At 40.7% G+C, this 22,197-nt stretch overlaps 1 long non-coding RNA gene across 2 annotated transcripts in view; it reads left to right on the forward strand.

The window, feature by feature from the left end:
* The first annotated feature begins 560 nt into the window (after positions 1 to 560).
* The window catches only part of LOC136057662 (uncharacterized), a 93,382-nt gene continuing 71,745 nt past the window's right edge, over positions 561 to 22,197 (forward strand). The window contains exon 1 of one of the 2 annotated variants that reach the window (XR_010623054.1): positions 561 to 614. This is a non-coding gene — a long non-coding RNA (uncharacterized LOC136057662). Of the gene's footprint in view, positions 615 to 19,279; positions 19,359 to 22,197 lie in introns of those variants that run through there. The other variant, XR_010623055.1, reaches the window with a different exon arrangement.

A 22,197-nucleotide genomic window follows, 5' to 3' on the forward strand; every position in this document is an offset into this window, starting at 1 on the left:
GCTGACCGTCTTTCCCCCCTCCCTTCCTTTCTCCATCCACGCTTACCTTTTCGGCCCGGCCGCCGAGGGGCTCGCCCCCCCCCGCTCCCGCCCCCCGCCCCGTCTCCGCCAGCCCCGCCGAAGGGGTGCCGCACGCCGCCGCGCCGGCAGGGACCCGGCTCTCGCCTCGCAAAGCGCTCGACTGGCGCTGGCAGCTCCGCCGGGTTCATCCGAGGACAGTGGCGGCTCCGCGCCGCGGCTCGTCTGGCTGCCAACGCCGCGGCAAAGACTGATGCTGCCGCGGCCGGGGGTGACTCACGGCGGCCCGCGGCTGCCGCTGATTAGCGGATCAGAGAGCCGAGTGGGAAGCGGGCACGGAGCGGCCGTTCCTTCCCCGGGCACCGCGGGTCGGGCCGGGCCGCCTCGAGTCACACATCCTTCCCCTTCCCAGCCCCCCCTCAGCTCCGTGCACAATGTATTTTTATTCCTTCGGAATGAACCGACGGCTTTGTCGGAGCATAAATTCACCCTCTCAGCGGCGAAAAGGCCTCCCCCCAGCCCCTTCCTTGCCGCGTGAGAGCCCCGACGGCACCGCGGTGTGCAGCCCGCAGCGCTCCGACGGCGCCCGCCTCAACGTAAGTGCCCGCGGCGCGGCCTCTTCCCGAGGGGCTGCGGGGCCGGGAGGGGGTGGCCGAGCCCCGTGTGCCCCGCGGTTGTCAGGTGGTTCTGAGGGGCTGAGCTTGGGTGGGCCCAAGCCTGAGTGAAAGCTGCCACCTGGTTCTTGGCTGCGTCCTCCGGTGGTGTCACGCTCTTTGAGGGAGCGCCCAAACCTCGTCGTGGTTCTGAGGCCTGGTGGGCAGGCTGGGGCTGATCTCCTGCCTTGTCCCCACCTCGGCCTCCCTGTCCCGGTGGGGTTTGGCATGCACGAGGTGGTTCCCCTGCATCCATTTGGGCAAATGCAGGGCTCAGCAGATGGGAAGAGAGATGTGGGCACCTAGGGAGAGATGTGGGGTCAGTGTCAGGGAAGAAGGTGAGCACGTGGATGGCTGTGCTCAGCATGCAGGCTGCTGAGTTGTAGCTGCGTGTGGTTTCCATGGAGTCCTCGTGGCATGTCCCAGCTAGAACACGCTGAAGAAGTTTTCATGGTGAGCGTGTTTTCCTGTTTCCCAGGTGCAGCCCGACTGGTTGCATTCCACATCCTCCACACCAGGCAGTTCACTGCTGTCAGTGCCTCTGAGAAACATGCTGCCTGTGCGACATCTGTGTTCTGAAGCGTGTTTTTGAAGGGAAGCTGTGGCAAAATGCATCTTCCTGTGCACACTGTAGGCACAGCTCTAAAAGCAGTGGCTCACTGAAATGAAGAGATTATTAAAAGCACATTTATTAAGAAACTCAAGCCATGAAGGTACTGGAATTAAGTGCTGTGTTCTCTGGATGCACATTCATTCTGGATGCAGAAAGAATGCATGCTTGGGCCTGCACTTAAAAATACTCCAAAGCAACTTGTCAGAAATGTGCTAAAATGACAAGCCATGGGCTGGTGGATGGGGATCATCATGTCAGCGAATCAACCTTAAGTTCATTTTTAAGTCCAAATTTCATTCCTTAGAGGAAAAAGAGTAGGAGTAGGAAGAGGCTATTATAATAGAAATGCTGACATTGCTAACTGTGGCGATGTGAATTCACTACTATAATAAGAGCTCAGCTGGCAGCCTAATTCCAAAGAGGTGATGTTATCCAGTAATAATGCAATCAGTTTGTTGGCTGTAACATAGGAAGCAGGGAATTGGTCTATTTATTGCTATTTTTGGCCAAAATGCAAAGAGAGCAAAAAAAATCTATAAGATGCCAGGATCAAGGCAGGAGAGCTACCTTTGCTGTTTAAAATAATAAATCAGAGTTCTTCTTGGTCTTTTTTCACTTCAGTGCAGTTTTTAGAAAAACATATTTTAAAGGGGACAGCTAGGGAGAATGCAAGCTTTCAAGCTAGGGATTGGAGGATGGAAAAGCCCAAGGGAGGAACATTGTTAGAAGTTTTCAGAGAGGTCCTAGCACAATGTTCACTTCACAAAATAGAAGTTTTCTCCTGGGTAATTGCTGAATGAGTTTGCATTGATTTGCAGCTGTGAATTTCAAGGAAAAAGAGGGGAAAAAAGAAATGGAAAAGACAAGTGCCCTGTTAGTAATTTAGAATTATGCCACAAGCATTAAAAAATTGGATCAGATATTAGAAAAATTGGAAATAACTATGTAAACTTCTGAGTTTATATTTTCCAGCCATTGCATCTTTCTTTTTGTAATTACTTCTAAGGGATAAACATTCTGACAACTTTATAGACAGCTTGCTCTCAGACAAGGAAAATAGCACAAGTAAGATTGATCTGTGAGGCATATACCTCAGTGAAACCTTGTTGGTGAAATCTTCTGCAGTAGATTTGTTGGTGATGTTAGCAAGGTCAGGATTTTACCCAGTCTGAGTGTAGCGTTGTTGCAGCAAATTACAAGGATATAGACAGACTGTGTTATCCATCTAATTCAGGCTTGGATTTTCCTGCTGTCCTTGATGGAGTTCCTCACATTTAGCCTGAATCAAAATTCACTGAGGTCAATGGAAATATCTTTGTTGGGGTCATGAACTCTTTGAAGGATTAAATCTTTGGTTTCTTCATGCTGCTCAGAAGCACAACAGTATCAAGTCCAAGATAATATCTCAAGTATGTGAAGATAGTTAAAACAAAGTAAGTAACGACTGTAGCCAAATCATAACTCATTTTAGCAGAGCAGTCTGTGAGTAACAGAACCCTACAAGAATACTTGGGTGTGTCTGAGTCAACCAGTTCTGGAAATCCTATGATGTGCAGCTGCAGAAACTACACAAATTCTTGAAAAATTGTCAACAAAACCTGAAACGACCCTAAGGGTTTTCATACAAATCTGTTGAAATTTCTTGAAAGTCATGTTTCCTGAGTTATATACAAGCTCTGTTCTGCTTACTAATAAATCACACGTTGCCCAGTAACTCATGATAAGTAGGCTAAAAGTGCTACAGTGACTACCTTGTTCACCTGATCTTCTTAAAGCAACATTAAACTTCTTTTTAGACCTTACATTTAACAAAGCATTATAAATACTATAACTATTTGTGAATGTGTATTCTCTGGACTGTGGAAAATCAGGTTGGCATTTACTGTCAGGCTTCCATCCAAAAACATATGGGATAATTTGCATTATATGGCCATTGGCAATACAGAGTGACAAGTTGGAGGAGGTATTATGAGACCAGTTCCAGAGTTGCCTTAAACACTCGTTTGAAGTGAGAAAACAGATGTGATATAATGATAGTTGTTTTGCTTTTATTGTGGAAGAGAATACAGGCTTGTGATTACTGATTGGATATGAAATAAAACTTTATGGCTGTATGAACCGGACATAGCATGTCAGCAATCAAACAGGATGCCAGGGAAGCATTGCATATTAGCTCTGTAAAAAGAATCAAAGTACAGTTAATCACAGTTTCTGACAATACAAAAATGAGAGGGCACTGATTAAAATGATCAAATTTAGAATTAAATCCACAACAAAGAGTCAGTGGCAGAACTTCATTTCCGTAGGATATTGTGGATACAAGAAGTAGAAAAGATTCATAAAAGGATCAGAAAAATTCATTGAGGGATATTCATGCATGGAGACAGAGTGTGGTAGTCTGAATTTTGGCTGCCATAGAGGATGTCTGCAAACCTCTAGCTGCTGGAAATACTAAGACCTTATCAGGTTAGGGATTGCTGCAAACAACATATTTTTACTTTTTTTTTTTTTTTTTTTTTTTAAGTATTAACTTTTGGTGAACACAGAGAGATTACATCAGCACAGTATAGACATTTTGGCTTCCTTGGTGTGTGCATGTAAAGTGAACTTGTCTGTCATTTTTCTGACAGTATGCTGACCTAGAGTTTCTATGCTGCCATCTTGTTCTACTTTTTTCTTCACTCATTTATTCTTCTCTGCCTTTTGGATGGAAAATCCCTCCTGCGTGGGCCAGGTTATACTGGATATCTCATACAGAAGAGTATCTTATTTCATACATGACTTACTCATGTTGCAGATGCAGGGTGAGTAATGGGTGCTGGAATTTAGCTTAATGTTACATTTTGCGTCTTGGATTTCTGTATCAGTTCATGAAGTATGCAGCCTACTGCAAGTGATTTTCTGTTTTTTTTTCTTCTTTTGTTTCTTTTTTTCTTCAACCTCCTTTTTTTGCTTTTTCTTCAGTTTTGTGGGGATTTTTTGTGATCCTGGAGAATTTTACAAGTTTGCAAAGTATTACATAATTATATCGAAATACTCCAAGCGCTCTCCAAACATGTAGTGTCCTTGTGATGCAAAGGAGAGACCAGGGTTTGATTAGGCATGATGCCATATGATTCAAGGCCCATGAGTCAGCAAAGGTCTTAGGTATGTATCAGCTGTGTGGAGAAGCAGTGCTAGACTATTCTCATTGCAGAGCTTTAGATGATACCCGGCAGTATCAGCCTTAGGTCCACAAGGATTAAAACTGCTTTCCATGTGCCAGTGATGCTTTTGAGTGTAAATCATAGGACCCCAAGTACAAGGGCAAACTTGTAGTTGAAAACAGCTCTCCAATGCACTAAGTTGATGATGTTGCATTCACAGTGAGAAATAGTCCTGGTCCAGATTTAGCAGTTGGGAGTACAAGCAGGTCAGAAAAAGGGCATCTCAGAAAGAGGTGGAAAAACAGAGTCCAAAATCACAAGAAACTTATTATCTGATCTAGAAATGGGGGAGGGGGGAAGGTGGGGTGAGGTGTTATAGCTGCTTTTTTCTTAAATTTCAGTTGGGCTTGTACTGTAACTAACACACAGTTCCATGTCTGATTTTGGGCTGTGTGTTTTCTTGCAATCTTTCAGGGCTCCTTGGACTTGGGAAGAGCTAGTGTACAAGGGTGAGTTTGTTCTATGGGTCTTTATTCAGCGTGAAGAGGTGGTAACAGCAGTTGTTAGTTTTTGCCTTACAAGTAAAGGTTGGGGGTTGCTGTGCAAGCAAGTCTTTTCTGCTCTGTTCCAGTTTGAAGTAAATCAATCTAGATGAAACTGGGAAAAAAAATTGACACAGCTAGTGTTTATTCTCAGGAAATGAGAAGGAGATGGGGAGGAGGGCAAGCATCCAGATCTGTACACAGGAATGGCAAGTCTGTTGCATCAAGCCCTGACTTCAGACCCAGTGGGCACATGCAATATAAATGTGCTGAGTCCAATCTTACTAATCACATCACAGTCAACTGTGATAAAGGGTCTGATGCTTTCCAGGATAAACTGGCCATTTAGTTTGTGTTTCTAACCAGTCAATAAAGCTCAAACAATTCTCTTCTAGAAATTTGTATTAAAATTGCCTTATTCCTATGTGTCTATATTTGGATATGAATTGTAGGACCTTGGGGATATACGTAGAGTTCAGTTAAATTTTGACATAGGAGCAACTGCATTTTCCTAATCTGTAAACAAGCTTTTACGCAAGATTCCTGGCACTAAGTCTGTTTGAAATTGAGTTGTGGAAGTGCAAGAGTTCATAACCCTTCTCTTGCAGCAGCTCAGTCAGTACAAGCTGAATATTGAGTACCTGACTTAAGGTGGAAAGGTCTTCTTTAGCTATGTGGGCAGAGCCCTAGGAAACAGCATAATTGCTGCCAGCTTCATGGCAAAGGATGTGGGTATTACAAACAACTATTCCTTTTACCTTTGTCAGGAAAAAAATAATGAAACATTTACAAAATATAGAATGGAATTGAATGGGTGGGAAAGGAAGGGAAGAGGGGAGGAAGAGAAGATGCCATTCATTATTGCTGGGAGAAAATGCATGCAATCAAAGCTCAATTAGAGTTGGAGCTGACAAAAAAATAATTAAAAAGAGGGCTTTTAAAAGTATGTTAGCAGCAAAAGGACCAGAAATAACATTGGTCTGATACTTACAGAGACAGGTCACCTCACAAATGTGGATGTAGATAAAGCAGCTATTTAATGGCTGGTGAGCAGCCCTGTGGAGAGGAATCTGGGGTTCTGGTTGGTGGCAAATTGTATATGAGTCAGCGGTGCTCCCTGGCAGGCAAAAGGGCCAACCATGCCTTGGGGCACACCAGGGCCAGCACTGCTGCCAGGTGAGGGAGCAGATCGTTTTGCTGTGCTGTGTGGCCTCATCTCAAGCATGGTGTGCAGCTTTGAGCACCACAGTATAAGGAAGACATAAACCTATTGGAGAGTGTCCAGATGAGGGCTATGAAGATGAGGAAGGGTCTGGAGGGCAAGGTAGGTATGGAGTGGCTGAGGTCCCTGAGTTTATTCAGCCCAGAGCTGAGGTGGCTGAGGGAACACCTGATGGCAGCTGCAGCTCCTCAAAGGGTGCAGAGGTGCAGCGCTGAACTCTGCTCTGTGTGACAGCAACAGGGCCCGAGGGAACGGCATGGAGCTGTGCCGGGGAATGGCAGCTGGGGGTCAGGGAAAGGGGCTGCCCCAGAGGGCGGTGGGCATGGAATGGGCTGCACAGGGCAGTGGGTATGGCCCCGAGCTGCTGGAGTTCAAGGAGTGCTAGGACAGTGCTCTCAGACATGGTTTGAGTTTTGGGTGGTCCTGTGTGGAGCCGAGAGTTGGACATGATGATCCTTGTGGGTCCCTTCCAAATTGGGATGTTCTGTGAGTCTATAAATAGCACAGAAAAGAATAGAACTAAATAGTTCAGTTGGAAGGGGCCTACCAAGATTTAGTCCAACTGCAGTGCTCTTTGCAGTCCAAACACTTTCTCAGGCTAAGCTTCAAAGTCTTCAACCCTAGAATGGATTCAGCAGTAGGTATTAGTGCTCTGCAGCTCACTAAGTTCAACTTTTGACAGTAATGGAAGAGTTTTCCATTGCAAGTCTTTGCATATTTGTTTATTTAGTATACACGGACCGCTGTTGCTGGCTTAATATATTAACAGTTATTTAGAGAATATTCTGTTGAAAACCTTACTTCATGTATGGATTATAAAATATATCTGGTCATTCACTTTATGTTAAGATTTATTTCTGTGCTTTTGCTAAGTAAAAAGCTCTTGCTGAGTTTGCTATGCATATGAAGACCATGTGGTATAAGGGGTTATAAATACACCAGTTAAAAACATTCCAGACAATTATAAATCACTGTAATGTGCAATCCCAGTGGTTTGATGAATAATATATTTACTAAGTTATTAACCACTTATCAGAATGATTTGTGTTGTACTTAATTTTATATTCAGTATAAGTTTTCTATAAGGCCTAAGTTTGTTTTCTTTTGCCAGAAGCATTTATTTCTGAGTCAAAACTCAGCCTCTTTTGCAAAACAGAGGAAAATCAAAGAAGCATGATAATCAGTCTAAACTCATCTAAAGTGCTTTAAAAATAGCCAGCCCACCTACTGCACTTGGAGATTATATAGTGCAGCGTACAGAAGCACAGTGCAGGGTAGCTAAGAAGCCATGCAGTATGCAAGCTTTTGCAAATGCACTCAAGGCAGTGGCTCTCAGCAACACATTTGCTCCTGCCAGACCTTCTGCCTCTCACATTCCCACTCCCTTACTGCTAGGTAAGCAGAATGTTTAATTCTGTTCATGGAAAATGGTGCTGCACAGATTTTTGTCTCCAAATTGACAGCTTTTAGTGGAGAGACTTGTAGCAGGAGGAGGTTGAAAAGAGAGATGGTGCTGTTCAGTTGCTGGTGTGGTGGTGGTTGTGCATCAGTTGTCACTTGGGCTGTCACAATGATGGCCTATGTAAACTGAAGTAAAATTCTAACAGCTAAGTCTGCAAAGGACTGTAGGCATCCCACTGCCCTGTGTGGGCCTTGCTAGGCTCCACAAAGCCATGCCTAGCTGTCATCCAACTCTGTAATGATCTTGGCTCTTCCAGGGAGCATGTCACATTTGCCTGATGGCTCTGGAAGGGGTCTAAGGCAAAACCTTTCCTTGTTAGTCTTCTCAGCAGTGCTATACAAAACGATTGCAATAGATACTATTTCTTGATGGACCCTATGGTTTTTGTGGTGATGTGTAAGTGCATGATACATATACACTAATTAAATCAAATTGATCTACTTTATAGGAAGTATTTTGATTTTTTTTCCTTGCTCTTCCCTCTGTCAAGCTCTCTCTGAGAGCTTGTTATAAAACTCTGCTCATCTGTTTTTCTAGTTGTCTGTTATCAGTGTTTTACCTTCAATTGATTCACATGGCTGGCCAGCTTACCTAATTTCCCAATAAACAGTCTATTGGTGAAAGAGTTTTTGGCATGAAAACAGCATACATTACAAAAGACACACTAGGAAGAAGAGCTGTATGTATGTGCATTACCACACTGCTGCTTAGGTCATGTGGTCACGTAGCTGTTTCTGAGGGGAATTTTGCACCAAAATAAACTTTGAAGTTGAGTAAAGCAAAGGGGATTTTCCCATCACAGATCAAACAGAACGTACCGTGAGCTATATGAGGAAATCCAGTCTCATGACTTTCAGCATCATTGATTTTGAAAGGGTTAACAACCTGCCCTTAACTGCATATTATTAACGTAATGCATGTTGGCATTTCCTTTGCATACTCCTGTTATGGAATTTGATGAAACAGCTTTTGTTTGTTCACACTTGTCCCTCTTAAAATTTGTATATCATTAGTAAATGTTTTTTTTTCTTTTTTTTTCTTTTTTTTTTTTTCTGCAACAGCTTGCACTTTCTTTTCTATGCTGACAGAATTCATTCTATTAGTTTAGATTATCATTTTAAGCTTGATTAAAAAGTGTGTGGACTGTTAGTGCTCCTGTAACCAGTTTGCATATTGAGATCTGTTAATGATCTGTCTGCATAAGTTTGTCACTACAGGAATGGAGGTGGATGCTTGTACCTACAATGTGATTAGGCTCTTAATACATTTTTGAATGCATTTTGAGGAGGTAGGAAAAAAGAATTGATAGTGTGAGTCCGAGTTAACATGTGGAATGACCTTCACTGTATCCAAATGAAAGGAAATCTTTTACTTTTTTACAATATTTCGTACTTATATGGTACCCTTAGTTAGTAAATATATTCATAGGATGTGGGTTTTTAGTCTATGTATTATTTTAGATACCTTATTTAGTTGATACTGAAGCTCCCTAGATGTTTAGTGGCATTTCAAAATACCTTAGTCTGCCTGGGGAGAGAGGAACTTGCTGTAGCTCTTTTGTAACCTGGTCTGCCAAGTTTATAAACATGGATAAGTGTGTATCACTGACTGCAGGGGATTTAAAAAAAAATAAAATTTTAAGAGGTGAGATTTTAAGCAGTTTCTAGGTTAGGCTTTAGTGTAGAAAAGAAAGAGTGTTCATACAGAGACCTTCTTTGAATCAATGCATTAAGTCTGGTGTATTTGCTTAATGCTATACTTGAAGTATAGTAAGATTTTTGAAATAGTAATAAAATAGGAGAAGAAAAAAAATAAATCTGTAGAAAATTCAGTAAATAAAACAGCAAAAGTACAGGGAAATCTTCCCTTCCCTTTTCCCTTCTTCCCTTTTCCCTTCCCTTTTCCCTTCCCTTTTCCCTTCCCTTTTCCCTTCCCTTTTCCCTTCCCTTTTCCCTTCCCTTTTCCCTTCCCTTTTCCCTTCCCTTTTCCCTTCCCTTTTCCCTTCCCTTTTCCCTTCCCTTTTCCCTTCCCTTTTCCCTTCCCTTTTCCCTTCCCAATTTGTTTCTTCTTATTCAAATCATGTTTAGGAGTGACCTGGTGTATTTTTTCCAGCTTATGTTTTACGGGTGGCAGAGAGAAATCCTTGCAGGGAGTTTGTTATGTTGTTATTGCAGTTTATATTCTTGCTTTCAAGATATCTTTAATTCCTGTTAATTTTTATTCTGTTTTTGTTTAATTCCTTGGAAGGATGTTGTTCTCCCATGGGATGTGTTTTTTTCCTTCTAAACACAAGCTGTAAATGCATATACTGGTAATACTGTGTGAATCTTTGAGTCAGCTGCTTCCACCTCTCATGTATTCTATCCTAGACAATTTCAGAAAAATGGTTACTAAGCCTTATAAGCTCAGACATAAAATCTCATTGACTGATATTTGCAATGGAAATTAAAATATTTAACGTATGTATTAACTGCATATATATGTGTTTATATTTATATGTATAAATAATCCCAGAATTAACATACAAGTAGAATTTTACAGGGTTGTTATAGACACAATGACATCTGTTTTTTATTGCAGTTAATGAGTCTTAATATGATGTGCCATTTTGTGTTATATAACCATTTATTATTAATCTGTCTCCTGTTGCAAATCAGTTCTCAATGTGTTTTTTTTTCTCCTCTTGAGATACTATGTAGCTATATATTTGTGCCTATTGTAATCAAAGTAAAGATATTCTGCTGTATTAATTTTTTTTAAGTACTTGGAGATAGATTCTGCATTCTTCATGGAGTAACTCTTGTCCTAATCATTACCAGGAATTGAACCTGGAACTACCAGAGCTAGAGGATAGCTTCACAATTTGAGCCCAAAAAGGCTAAATCTCCTGGCTAGCAGTTGCAGGAGAGTCATGCTTTTTGTGGCTCTGGCAGAAGATACTAGCTGGAGAGGGAATTATTCTTGTGCAACTCCAAACTGACAGAGAAATCCAGGGGAATTTGGGGGTTTGCAGGGAATGCAAAATTGGTCTCTTCCAGGAGCTTCCCAGTAAGCATGAAAGGTTTTAGTGTGTGTGCGTGTGCATGTGTGTGATGGATAGTGAGAAATTCTAACATCTGACATTGCTAAGTGCTTTCTGCAGTTTTCCATTAGTGATGGTGGAGTCCTTCAGTGAATCCCTTCAGGAGTAACCATTTGGCATTTCCTAAACCCTTGTCTGTGTATCATGTAAAGCTCAGTGTTACCACTCTAAAGGAAGACCTTGAAAAGTTAAATGCCATTGGAATTTAGTAATGTAGGCCACAATGTAAACTGTGGTTAAGTTGAGCTGAGGCCTGTTTCAGAGAAGAACCTGTATTTGATTAAACCCTGCCTCTAGCTAGATAAAAATGAGTTTGAAGTAGATTAATATAAAAACAGTTAAAAGCTTCCTCGTTGTTGTCAGTTTCCAAAATGAAACTTGTCAAGAGTTTGGCAGGAAGAGTTCAAAGGCAGATCTTATTCTGAGCTGAGAAAAACAAACCCAAAGGAGCAAACAGCAATATGGATCTTCTCATGTTTGGTTGAATTAAATTAATTTTCTCAGTGTATGCTGTGGCTTTATGGCCCTCATTTCTACTTGCCAAGCCATTTTTCTCCAGACTACAGGCCTTCAAGAGTTGTGTCTCATAGCTTTATCTAGCGCAGAAATGTCTTCTGTACTGCTTGGCCTATCTTCTCATGGCCTTCATGAATCTTCTCTGACATTTACTGTGCATAATTATTATGAGAACATAATCCAAGGGCAAAACTCGAAAGATAGTCTTGGACTCAATGAGAAACTGTCTGAGAGAGAATTGAAATGGAGACAGCACAGCCTAACATTGGGGTTTATGTCAGAATTTTTGCTGGAACCTACTTCCATCTGTAACTTTGAGTGGCACATGACCACTGTGTACCACACACCTTGGCCTGCTGAAGACACTTGCACAGCTTGGAGATATGACAGTGCGACTTCTTGTTATTGATTTGAACATAAATTCTGAGATCCCAGTGATGAGTAAAAAATGGCACTACAAATGCTACCAGGTGATTATCAAAACCAATGTAATACTGGAAAGTTTGGGCTTTGACACCCTTAATGCTTTTTTCCCATATCCTTTTGTATATACAACTAGGTCACGTTAATGACCACAGGCATGAGTCTCCATTCCATTATACTGGTTTTATGCCAGAATAACCACTTTGGTTTTCACAGTATAAAAAAACTGATGAAATGTGGTGAAAAATGGATCCCATACATATTCCAATCTTGGAGTGACTTAATATTTGTTGCTAAAACATTCTAAACCTTTAAAAACAACATTTCCACCAGTCACATTATAGATTTAGAGTTTGCTCTCATGGCTTGCCAGAACTAGCAGCAAATGCTGGGAAACAAGCATGACTTTAATCGTGGCAAATCATGGGATATTTAATTCTTAAATTTGACAGTCATCTAGGAAGGACAGCTAGTGTTCTTGTATATTGATCTCATTGTTGAAACATATCTTTTTCCCCCAATCCCTATTTTAGGGTAAAATAGTCATTTCTATAGATGTAAGGTATTTATTCCTACTAGATGGCAGCAGTTTGAAATCAGTGTCAGACATCAAATGCTACAGATTAAGAGCTAAATTAATGGAGAGTTTGAGAAAGGAAATGAGGCAGATATTTCATGGGTCTGTAGGTTTTTCCTTGACTACAGAATACTGAAATTTGTCATTGTCTTGACAATTATGTGCATATATCTATTTTTTCATAAGTACATGTATATAAGCATACATAGTTCCTTTAATTTGCTACTTACTAACTTACTGCTCTATTTGAGCTGTAAAGGAGAACTTGTGGTTTCTTTAAATGTCTGAGGATAGCAGGCTTGTTCCTGCTTCTGATAAAATTAGTTGCAAAGCTCTGGTTGACAACAGTAGGAGAAATCTCCTTATTTTTGATGGTCATAAGTTAATACTCCTGACAAGCAGGACAGACTGTAGTGTAAAGGACAGCTTGCTTGCTTGCTGAGGAAGCAGAGGTATGTAAAAGGAATATAGAATCTGTTGTAGTCAAGACTTTGTTGCACCACAGATTTCCTGTATAACTTAAAACAAGTTTAAGTGGTTCACTTTTCAATCTGTAAACCGAGAACAACAGCACAGCCTTATATTAAAAAGCAGTGAAGAACTTGGATAAGGTGATCTGTAGCAAATTTAGTGGCTAGGAGGGATTTCTCATATGACTCAGGCATAAGCTTACTCTGAAACAGCTGGGTAAATAGTCCTAGTGATTAATTTATTATTAGTTAATTAGTTCAGTTAATTAGTAACTGGTAAAGTAACAGCTGTTGCTCCTGCTTGTTGTGTAAGAGAATTGTGACCCTTGGCCTTGTGTTATGCTCCTAGTGGTGTAGTGTTAGGCAGCAAACTGATGATGCTGGAAGTCAATTATTGCCTTTTTTTTCTTTAGATATATACTTAAACAGCTGCATATAAATGTAGTGTAATGTGTCAGCTGAAATGTGATAACTGAGTGCACTTTCAGGCTGAGGCACATGGACAATTTCATTTTAACAAAAATGAGCTATTTAAGGGCTGAGGATGTTGGTTCAGCTGACTTGTGGTAATGTATTATTCCTTGGTAACTCAATCTGATTTCATATAAAGGTTTAGGTAAGAAATTGCAGTTGTTCTTTCTGGTATTAGTATCTCAAATTACATGAAAACAAGTCTGACAATATAAAGGTCTCAAAGTTTACATTGGTTAGCAGTATTAATCTTTCCTTTTCTTTCCTTTCCAATATCTACTCATTTAACATGGCTGAAGAAAATAATTTTTTATTCATGGTTCATTTTTTATAGGCTGTTGTCCCTAACTGATCTGGGGGAGAAATAAGAAAATTTTCTGCCAACCAGAAATTCTGAGAAAATCGCATTCTGGAAATAACAAACGTATTTCTGTGTTCCCTGATTCCTGCAGCTTCTCAGTGAAAATGGCATTTGACAGGTAACTGACTACTAGGTTTGTATTCATTTGTTGGTATAAATGGGCCATTCTTTCTTTCTTTCTTTTTTTTTTTTTCCTTTTTTGGTCAGCATTTTTCTTAGGACTGCCTGGAATTCTATCACAAGGCTTCCAAGCTCTTGTTTGGTATTTGCTGGTAGGTGATTGGAAAGTCTAGAACTGCTGAAAATTAATGGGATTTCCATGATCTCTTAGTGGGTAGTCATTCATTTTAAGGCTGACGTTTCCAGAACTTGAAACATAGTGACTGAAGCCATGGAAGCCTGGTGTTTTCCCTCTTTGGGATACTCATCGGGGCAGATCTGCCTCCTGATTCCACTCTAAACTTACTTTTATTTCATGGGAGCCATAACCCACCTCCTTCTCCAGCAAAAGATGAGCCTACCTTGCTTTCAGCTGGCTAGCTAGGGTATGGGTAGCAATCCAGCTGTGAAAGCGTGAAATTTACTATGGGCTAATTCCTGTATGTAGCTTACCCAGCTTCTTTGGGTGCGTCCTGCATGGCTGCTAGACCACAATGGAAACTACCCACGCAGCTTCAAACAGCTAATGATGCGGCCTTGCACCCACCACACCCAGCGTCTGGAAGATTCTGGCCCATCTTGTGGAGTAACACTATGCAGTTACAGCATCTGGCTTTGGCAAGTCTACAGGCACAATCTTTGAAACAAAAACAAAACTATGCATCCTCACCACTGTTTCTTCCCTTATTTACATGACTAAATGCTGCAGTGCACACATGTGGGTAAGAGCAGGAAGGAAGCTCAGGGAGAGGAGGTGGCAGAATCACTGTCCCTGCAGGTGTTCAAGAAACGTGGAGATATGGTGATGGAGGATGTGGTGAGTGGGCATAGTGGGAATGGATTCACAGTTGAATTAGATGATCTTAGTAGTAATTTCCAACCTTCATGATTCTACAGATTCACCTTAACAGTGGTTACAAAGGAATTGTAGTGGCTCAGTCCCTTGCAGGATCCGCTGCTTGTGCTGATCAGCATCTTCCAGCCACACCAAGAGTTTCACACGTATTAGGCAGAGCTGGTGTTTGTGGTGTGAAAACTGTCTAAAAGGTGTCAGATTTGGCCTTCAAAATGGGGAGTTTTATCAGACATTTTTACAGTCAGATTCACAAATGCACCCATCCCTAAAGCCTGCATCAATGTACGTATCACCACAGCACAAACGTCTTTCCTTGTCATCTTTGTATGCTGATGATACGTAACTCCTGTGATTCATGTGCAGGCACATAAAAAAGTTTTCTTGCTGTCTTGCTTGTATTGCTTTAAGTATACTTCTCATGCTGAGAAACTGAACACTTTCTATTTCTTTTACTTCTCCGATGACTTGCACTTCACAGATCTTTGTCTATTGATGTCTGAAGGTGGCCAAGATAGCAAATACTTTCAGAAGATAGATGACAAAAGAAAGCAAGAATTGTTTTTGGTCTTCTTTGTCAGGCTAGGTCATTCCTCCGTTTCAAACACTTTTGCAGAAGGCCTTGCTCCGGGAGAATGCATCTGATCTTCCACGGTTGAAGTGATTTCCACATGAATGCATTGTGTTCCTCTTGTGCAAATACCTGTGCCTGTGAAGAGATTTGAGCCTATAAACACTGTTCTGGCTGTTTTGTTTGTCTTTGAAGATGACTGCCAACCTTAGACTTCCTCAGCAGGAATCTTGCGTAAGACCACATGTGAAAGAAAATCATCCATGTAACATTTAAAATCCATTGTTTTGTTAGTTAAGAGGAAATGCAGTTAGACCAGTTTTTTTATTTTTTTTTATTTTTAATGGCTTTTTCACAGCTTTCATGATCTTGTGGGAGCATGTAATCATAGAGTATTAAAGGAAATCCAAGCTACTAAAAGCTAGATTCATCTGTTATCTTGTTAAGAGAAAAATGAATGTGATGAGTGGATTGGTAGGATTAAGTCAGTACAAGCAATTGTAATTTTATGTTGCCTTTGCATATAGGAAACCTGACAATGTTAGTTGTCTTTACCATAAGGGAGCAGAAGGATGTTTTCAAGCATATGTTGTATTACACAGTGAAACATGATGCTGTAGGCACAAAGCATAGGAAGAGAGTGTGTAAACACTCGCATACGTGTTCATGTATATACACATGCATTCTTCTGGTACATGTATATTTCTTTCCAGATGAAGTTGGAGTCCTGGCTGCTGTGAGAGGTTGATGGCTTTCTTGTGCAATGTGGGTGTTTATCATTCTGCTGTAATTGTTCATGTTGTTATGAGTTTCCACTTGGGAGCCGTTTTCAGGCACATGTTCCTGTTAACCAAGGTCGGTGCTGAGCCAGAGAAGCAGAGCACAGGTGGTATGTCATAGTTAGCCTCTTTCTTTTGGCTGCAGACAGTGGCACTTCTCAATTTAATTTATGATTAAACCATTGCCCTGAGATAATACAAAAAATATTAGCATATTTCTGCCCGGATTTCAGAGAAATGGTTCTTTAAATAAACAAGGGAAAAAATGAGTGAATGCTTAAAAAGGGACTCAGGATCTAACCAAAATCCTATTGAAGTCTGTGAAAAGACTCCTTGGATTTCAGCAGGCTCTGCTTGTCCTTAATACATACTGTTGTGTCTAATCCCAGGTGGAAGTATCACACTGGTAGACTGGAAGTGGCTCCTTGCCTCTCATAAGGTGCAGTACTGGTGGCAGTGGAGAAAGCCCAGGGTGATGGAAGAGTTCATGGCAAAGAGATTTTTTTCTACTTGGATGGTAGCTAGATTCTAAACAAAAAAGCCCTAAGGGGAGAAATACATCAGGATCATTACAACTGTCATTTGGCTGTTACTAGCTTGTATTCTTGAAATAAACTGTTAACACAATTTTGCTGATTCTTGCCAACCAGCAAGGGCAAGCTGGCTGTATTTTTGGATCTAGAATGGGACTGCAAGCTTTAAAAATCCTATCTACAGTCAGCTGATCAAAGAAATTAACCATCTTACCTGCAGAAATCCATGCTTGTGTATGCACTTATGTACACACACTGTGTTTTTGTAAATTTTCAGTGCAGGCTATTGAAAGCTCCACCAGATTTTTACCTGTTCTTGAATTATGTTATTAAAAACCTGTGATAAGGTAATGCTTTAAGATGAAGGATGTTGATGTTATTGACTTGGATGAGGTTTTTGAACTGTTTACGCTATATAATGGTGTTGATTTTCAGAATGGATAAAAGTCAGATTTTAGCTCTGTTGATCAGATTTTTCTTGTTAGAACTGCACCTCCTTTCCAGAGTAAAGGAATAATTACTTATTCCTTCCAAGACCTTGATGTTTTTCTCAGTTTGTGCTTTTTAGTCTGGAACAAACAAGACAAAAATTCTTTTTCACTGTGCCTAAATTGCAAATATCCATGATGTGGAAATTCAAGGGCTGAGAAACAGACCTGTGACTCCACTTGGTGGTACTGCCCTTATGGCATGGCTTCATCTGGCAAAATCAGTGAAAGGGCTACCTCATGTGGTGCAGGAGAAAAAATAGAGGTTTTCTGCTGGTTAGGCTTGGTGTGTTTCTCTCCATTACATATGTTTTCTTCCCAGGGTCTGGTTGTGGAGGAGAGGCCACATGGTATAGAAAGAGACTATTTTTTATCATAGCAACTAGACTGTTTTGCTATATGTGATTAGCATTGTTGGTGACAGTAGCCTGGAGTTCAAAATTGGCAATAAATACCAGTGGGAGGCAAACTATAGAATATGTAATCATCAGGTTAGAAAAGACCTCCAAGATCATCTAGTCCAACCATTTACCTACCACCAATTTTTCCTCACCAAACTGTGTCTCTCAGTATAACATCTTAATGTTTCTTCGACGCCTCCATGGACTGTGATTCAACCACTTCCCTGGGATGCCCTTTCCAGCTCCTGACCACTCTTGGAGAAGACGTTCTTCCTAACATCCAACCTCAAATTCCCCTGGTGCAACTTAAGGTCATTCCCTGTGGTCCTATCAGTTATAACATGGGAGAAGAGGCCCACTTCTCCACAACCTCCTTTCAGGTAGCTGTAGAGAGTGATAAGGTCTCCCCTGAGTGTCCTGTGCTCTAGATTAAACAATCCAGTTCCCTCAGTCGCTCCTCATAAGACTTGTGTTCCAGACTCTTCATCAGCTTTGTTGCAGTTCTCTGGACCCACTCCAGGGCCTTGGTATCTTTCTTGTGAGGGGCCAAAATCTGAATGCATCACTCAAAGTGAGTACAGGGGGATGATCACCTCCCTACTCCTGCTGGCAACGCTATTTCATATACAAATCAGGATGCCATTGGTCTTCTCTGCTACCTGTGCACCTTGCTGGCTCACGTTTAGCCAAGCATCAACCAACACCTCCATGTCCAGGTCATCAGTAAATATATTAAACAGGACTGGCCCCAATGCTGACCCCTGGGGAACCCCATTTGTGACTGGTCGCAATCTGGATTTAACTCCATTCACCACCATTCTCTGGACCCAGCACTCCAGTCAGCTCCTTATCCTGCCAAGAGTGTACCTGTCCAAACCACAGGCTGCCACCTTCTCCAGAACACTGTGGGAGACAGTGTCAAAGGACTTGCTGAAGTCTAGCTAGACTGTGCCAGCAGCCTTTTCCTCATACGCCAAGTGGGTCACTTGGTAGTAGAAGGAGATCAGGTTGGTCAAACAGGACCTGCCTTTTGTTAACCCATTCTGACTGAATCTGTCCTGCTTGTGCTGTGTCATCTCACTCAAGATGATCTGTGAATGTTTTGCAAGAGTAATTACAATGTTTCATTGAAGCTGGGCAGAGAAAGATGTATGAAAGTTTGGATTCTAACTCAGTGTTTCACATTTGCTGTATTGCTTCACTTGGGAAGTTTCACTATGATTCTCTATAACTCAGTTATATCACTTAAGTAGTGCTTAGATGCCTAATTTCAGCAAGTTGAGTGCAATCCAGTACAGCAAATGCAGCAAGCATATAGAATGGTTTTCCCATTGCACTGAGACACTTGTTTTATTGAGACTAAGTTGACATTTTTAATATGATATTGAATTTGTTTGAAGTACTTCACTGTGCCAAGCCTTGCAAAATTAGAGGAAACAAAATTCAGTAAATGTACAGCATAGAATTTCTTGTATATGCTGTGAATGTTGGCACAGAAGGAAACTGGATTAGATGAACTGTACTGATCTTGCAGAGTATGTTGTATGTTTCTTTCTTACATAAAAATATCCTAAACTCATTCACTTGATGTCAGCCTGGAATGAATCCGCTTTATCCAATGATGTTAAACTCATGCTACTGATACAGTTGTATTTTATTACCTGCTTGATGCAAGCCATGAGTAATACAGAGAGTATTAGGTATGCGTTTTAGATGCAGAACTTGTGATGCAATCCACTACAGGTCTTATGCATATATGCACTGAGCATATTTTTGAGTTACTGTACTTTGAAATCTGTGCCAGACATCTATGCAGCCAGACAGTAAACAAAGAATGCAATACCTTAGGCCAGGAACCTTCAACAGCACAGAGGGCTTACCTCAGAGACTACAAACAGGAAGCATAGCATGTGTTAAGTCACAAAGGTTAGTAGGCCAACGGAGAGCAGTGCTGTGCCTGTGAGTTACACATATGGGATCTGGAGGCACTGGGAGTTTTGCCACTGGTTTCAAAAGGGGTAAGACTTGAACAACTGTATCTACAGCCATTTAATTCCATTGGCACTAGTGAGATTGCATCAAAGTTGGTTGAGATTTGATGCAAAAAGTGAATCTGATCTCCTGTTAAAAGGAATTGTAAAATTTACATTTATTGCTTCTTTCAAAAAACTTTTTTCTCTTTCTGTGAAATACCTTATGAACATTTTGCCTTAATTTATGTAAGAGTGCTCTTCAGCTAAACCCACATTCTGATGCTACTGAACACAGATTCCACTGCATGAGAAAATATAAATGCAATGAATATTAACTGCAGCTTCTTCCAGATCCCAAAATGGGACTTTAAATTACAAAGTTTTGATATGTGGCTTACATGTTCCTGGAAATTCTGTGAAATTCATCACAAGATTGAAGAAAACATTTTTTTTTTTTTTCCCAAAGCCAAAGCTAAGGTTAGAAGCTAAGCTTCAGACAATCTGGTCTGGCTGCACAATTTGTAGTAAACTTCAAGGAGTCTTGAAAACTATTTCACATTCCTCAGTTGCGAGTGAATATGTAGTTGTAATGAAAAGAAAAAATAATAAAAAATAATTCTTATGGAAATGAGAAATCAAGTATAAAATGTATTTATAGAAAGCAAGGCTGCTGAATTACAATAGTACTGTTTTTTCTTTTTTTCTTTGTTTTTGGGTAGGAATTTTACATTTAGTTAGTTTTCATGTGATTCAATTCTTCTTGATTTATTTGTATTAATGATTAATATGACATGTGTCAGAATAATGTAATGGATAGCTAATGATACTGTCCTCAGAACCATCAAAATTAAGTTGTTATGCCTGATGGGAAATGTAGTTTCAGATCTTTTCTTCTTATGATAATGAAAAACATTCATAATGTCAAAAATTGTTTTCCTTATGTGCCAAACAGTACAATGGAGAAATTTGGAGAGTGTTTACAGCTCTTGGCTCCTCTCTTTGGAATATCTGTACGCTGGCTCTACTGAAGCAGGAAAACTAATGTTCTTAAGAAGGTAGAGGAGAGAATGAGTAGCAGAAGATGCTGAATTGCAGAGCAGTCAGATAGGAGGAAAACTACCAAATGGGATTTCTCCCAGTTGGTCATGTCCATAGTCCAGAGAGCTTAATCTCTGAACTTCATCCAATATCAAGAAGAGACTCATAGGAAGACTGATGTTTCTGCCAGTGTGCTTTCTGGGAAAATGAAAAATATTATCAAGAATTGGCCTTTGGACATCAGTGGCAGTTCTGCAGTAAGAAAACAGACTAGTAATTGACTAACTTAAAGGTATTACTCATACTGATATTCTCCTGTCTCCCTCTCTTTTGTCCCCTGGAAAAATAAACTAAAAATCACAGATCTATCTGCCAGCTTTACAGCATACAAATATTCTGTAGTCTAAAGTCTGGTGCAATACCTGTCCCATAGGAACCAACTCTGCAGTCTAATCTTGGACTGCCTGCTCAGATATATATATAAAAGAAAGAAGATAGAAAAGCCTTTCATAATTTTCTTTGCAGTTGCCATCCTGTATGAAGAGAGTTTTCTGAATAGAGTTTTGAGTTTGAGATTCTGCATTTTCTTCGGTGTTTATCTGAGGTGTCCGCATCTTCAGCCTTCAGCAGTAAATATGAGGGGTTCTCTGAAAGTAATGCCTCCTATTTTATTATCGAGCTCTGCCCATGATGTCAGAGATGGATGTTGGTGGTATGGAAGTAGAGGTTGAACATTTTCACCAATATTCTATTACATTTTGCTGCTGCATGACCGATGGGCAGAAGGGAAGTCTGACAGAAGTCTGACATGGCAATGTGTTTGAAGTGAAGGTGTGTCACTGAATTCCTCCATGTGGAAAAAACAGCAACCACTGACATATGTCAATGCTTGCTAAACATTGATGGAGACAAAATAGTGGATGTGACCACTTCGAGGTAGTGGGTAGCATGTTTCAGCATTAGAGACAGTGACGGTGGGTCACCTCTACTGGTGCAGATTTTCACGAGCATGGCATGTGAGCTCTTGTTTACTACTGTTGAAAAGACACAGCTAAAGGTGGTGACTATGTTTGAAAAATAGCATTTTGTAGCAGAGAATTTGCTCTATCAGTGTTTTAGTGCTCTGTGTAGAATTTTCTATGGCAATAAATAGGAGGCATTACTTTCAGAGTGACCTATGTATCTGGCTGAGACCTCTTAAATCAAGGAACTGGTTTCTGTCCAGAACTGTAAAAGACCATAATCTGTCCAGAACCAGAGAGACGGTTTTAATTCTCAAGATTTTGTGCTGTGTGAATGCAATGCCCTCATGATGTTAGGAAGAGATTTTAGCTTCAAGAGCTGTGTTTGCACTGTCCCCTGCGGGCTTATGGTCTTTTTTTGTTTGTTTGTTTGTTTTGTTTGTTTTTCCAGACCAAGAGCAATGTTACTGTGAAATCACAGCTTCCCATGCTTTCTGTACATTGAGTTATATGGTGGTCATGTATGTGGGTTGTAGAAGGGCAAATAAGGCTCTTTAAGCAAAGTACAGATAACAGAATTACAAGTGTTCATCATCTCTTCACGGGAGGCCTATTTAGTTAATAATAACAGCTTTTTTTTTTTTCTTTTTCCATTTTAACTGTCTTGAGTTCAAGCTTGTGTTAGCTGCTTTTGTTATAATTCACTTTGGCTTTTCTTCAGCCCTTGCCCTTTGCCTTAGTGATCTCTGTTTTCCTTCCATCTGTAGCTTCTTTTCTTACGTTTCTCTTAAGCAGATTCCTTCCATCTACCACAAGAATGGGTACTCAAATCAATTGTTGATTGAAATCCTGGCTCCCTGGGTGTTTCCCTTTGCTGCCTTTAG

This window comes from Cyrtonyx montezumae, unplaced genomic scaffold (assembly GCF_038088225.1).
Source record: "Cyrtonyx montezumae isolate F1298 unplaced genomic scaffold, pur_monq_1.0 scaffold_10, whole genome shotgun sequence".
Classification (NCBI taxonomy): Eukaryota; Metazoa; Chordata; class Aves; order Galliformes; family Odontophoridae; genus Cyrtonyx; species Cyrtonyx montezumae.